The following is a 3,746-nucleotide window of genomic DNA, read 5'->3' as shown; positions in this document are numbered from 1 at the left end:
AGGTTCTTCGCCTACATATCTCGCCTAGCACTATTTATGGCCATATGCTTTTCCTGTTTTCATGAATTTTTCATGAGAGAAACTCCAACTCTCACTTTAAGACGACACCATCTCAAAATTCATATAGGTGAAGTTCAATTTGTATCTATTTCTTGAGATACATATCCTCCTAGATATAGAACTTCATTAAGAGTTTAAAAAAAAAACTCAACCCTCAATTATGTAATAGTCAACATTGTCACAAAATGTTGCACCAACTTCCAAATCAACGACTTGTTGTTACCCATTGAATCTTAGGTTAAGATGTATTAACTTCATATTGGGTTGCTATCATTGTTGGAACACTTATTCAAGGAGTTTCAACCTCACACCTCTTGAGGTTGTCTTTACTAAATCCCTGGCTAGTAGTTTAGTAAGTGAATCATTCAAAATTATAGATCGATCGTATATATGTGAATGAAATGATTACATCTTTAATCAATTTTCTCATGAAAGAATGTCTAAGGCCTCAGTGCCCAGACTTCTCATTTTACACATATCTGAATTCTCTTGATAAATTGGCTTGACTATCACATTGTATCAACACCTTTGAAACATTGTCTTTAGCCAATGGAACTTCCAACAGAAGGTCCTTCAACCATTCAAATTCTTGACCAGTGGAAGCGAGATCCACATACTATGGATCCATGGTCAAGAGAGTGTTGTATCTTTGTTTCTTGCTCTTCCAAGAAATCTCACCCCCAACTAGTGTAAATATCCACTTAGATGTAAATATATGATCTCCAACACTTGATATCCAACTCATATTGGTATATCCTTCTAATATGGTAGGAAACCTACCATAATGGAGGTCAAGATTTGGTTTTTAAGAAATAGTCAAAAAATTTGTGATCGAAAATCCTTGTGATGACCTTCCAATGCTCACCATTTAGATTGCTATCTACTCATTTACTATTTGCAACTGCTATATCGCATATAGTACATTGCATTAGAAAACCAATTTCACTTGTGTATTCTAATATAGCCATAACTCTTCCATCATCATTTTGACACTAAGATCAAATTGAATATTCACTTTTTGAAACGTGACAGTTTGAACTTATCAAGAAATTTCTCAACAAAGTGCATTTGACTAAATTCACAACCCCCACTATTTTCGCGTTATTTTGATCCCCAAAAGAGTGTCAACTAGTCCAAGATCTTTCATCTTGAATTTGGAAGTTTTCTCAATATGTTTTTAACCCCCACTATTTCGCTTTACTTTAATCGAAAATGGTGTCTATCGTTTCAAGATCTTTTCATCTTGAATGTCGAATCTAGAAACCTCTTTGTTTCTAAAGTTCCATTCATCTCGTTGATAATGATCAACATATAATCAACATGGAGACAAGAAAATCACAATGTTCTCACACAACTTTGTGTACAAACACTTGTCACAAGAATTAGATGAAGAAGATTTTTTGATAATCATGCATGATGATGCAAGAAGGTTTTTAGATGAAGTGAGAGATAAAATTATGAGCAATTTAAAATAAATAGTATGAATTGCAATGAGTACCTTAGTTATGTTCACTTCTCTCAAATCTTCTCTTGAACTTCTATGTTCAACCTTCTTGATCAACTACATCATTGATGTGCATGACACTTTTGATCATTTTCTTCTTTGATAACCTTTGTCTTCATCAAAACTAAATATAAGATATATTCTTCACAATCTCCCCCTTTTTTGATGATGACAAACTCTTTGAATTCTTGTTTTGATAAGTTTAAAAAATTCTCCCCCTAACTTGTGTGTCTCCCCTTTAATTTACGTGTTTCCTCCTTAACCGTAGAATCTTACAATGACAAAGTCAAACAAACTTGCACACTTTTGTTCATTACCACGAAGCACATAACTTTCTGGTTTTCCATGTAAATCTCCTCATCGAGATCTCTATTTAGGGATTTCGTTTTGACATCTATTTGATGAAGCTAATGCAAACAAAACTATAATTTTCATTATGCCTGCTTCTAGTGCATATGTGTCAAAATAATCAACATCTTTCTTTTGTCTAAAACCCTTGGTTACTAATAAATCCTTGTAGATGTTTAATGTACCATCACTAAGATACTTTCTTCTAAACATCCATTTGCATCCACTGGATCTTTATCTTTTAAGTAGATCGATAAGTTCCAAGTATGGTTTGACATTATTGAATCCATTTCGTCTTGGATAACATCATTCCAAGAGAAGTCCCTTGAAGTTACTTCTTCATTGTAATTCTTAGGATCATCTTCCACTTGAAGAATAATAAAAATACTACGAACAAAATTCTCACTATTTTTCTTCTATTAGATAAAAGAAATATGTCAACAATCGATTTTGTTCGGTCATAAAACCTTAGCCTTTTAGACTTTTGCTTATTCTAAGTTCAGATTGCTTTTCAACAATTATTGACGAACTTTCGGTTTATGTTTCAATAAACCGTGAAGAACCTTCCTCACGAGGTTCTTAATTTGCGGAAATCTCGAATTCCTTATCCTCCGTGAAGATTTTCAAAATTCCACATCTCATGATTCAATTGTTACATTAGACTCTAAATTTAGAGGTTTATATAAATCATGATCTATCTTTAGATAATCTTTATATAACTTATAATAATAAGTTTCTTTGAATATAAACATGTAACTTCATAAAATCCAAATTAATTTACAATTTATATAATTGAAAATACAATAGTGTTATTATATAATTTATATATTCACTGTGTACAATTTATAATAATATATTATTGTTAACACTTTTAATCGAAATTGCTCAATTTATAAAATTGTAATTACCAAACTAATACATACAGTACCATTTTTCATTAATACCATTTATATGACATCATAGTAATTTGAATATTAGTCTTTTAATATTTGGAATACAACAAACAGGGATCAATTCAAATGAATTATATTTGTCAATCATACCAATTCATACAACATGAAGAAAATAAAACTTGCATTTTAAAATTCAATACGAAATATGTATATATGTACGTTAGCAATACAATGACATAGTTTAGATGCCCTGTATATAAGAAAAATTCATTACGAAATACGAAATATTTATATATACATATTTCGTATTGCTATCGTACATATATACATATTTCGTCTTTTAGGACCTTTCGTATTACAAAACATTCTAGGTAAGAACCCTGCAGCTCTTGAAACTAAATAGCATTTTTCTGTGTTCTTGCTAGAAAAACTATATTGACTGATAACAACTTAATGAAATATACATAGGTTTTAAGATAAACTAATACAGGGGTGCTTGGTTATGGGTAGGGTCTGAAATGATTCAAACTTCCAAATCCCGACCCTCTAACTGGACGACCTCAACACGGTGGTCGAGATCGTCACACTTGTATTGCAATTCGAGATGTTTCCAAGCTCAAAGCGATTCTCGATAAAGCTGGTATTTCCTTCTTTTTTTCCCCTTTCCTTAATCTAGAGTTATATTGAACTTAACATAACTTGAGATTCTTCTCTATTTTATGTCATTTTCTATGTGGTTTTTCAATTTTGTTTGTAGGTTTACCCTACACACTTAGCCGTTCAGGAAGACCGGCAATCTTTACTCGTGATCCTGATGCCAATGCACTAGAGTTCACACAAATAACTGATTAATGTTTCTTGAAATTTTTACCACTCTGTTGTCCACAAAGCAAATGACTAGAAACTAGAAATATATGAATATATGTAAATGATTGTATATA

At 31.6% G+C, this 3,746-nt stretch overlaps 1 pseudogene; it reads left to right on the top strand.

The window, feature by feature from the left end:
• Nucleotides 1-609: 609 nt before the first annotated feature.
• LOC131653325 (uncharacterized) lies at nucleotides 610-3,746 on the top strand (annotated as a pseudogene).

Source organism: Vicia villosa, linkage group LG1, assembly GCF_029867415.1.
Source record: "Vicia villosa cultivar HV-30 ecotype Madison, WI linkage group LG1, Vvil1.0, whole genome shotgun sequence".
NCBI lineage: Eukaryota > Viridiplantae > Streptophyta > Magnoliopsida > Fabales > Fabaceae > Vicia > Vicia villosa.
Note: the sequence above shows the minus strand (reverse complement) of the source record. Positions and strands in the feature narration are given on the sequence as shown.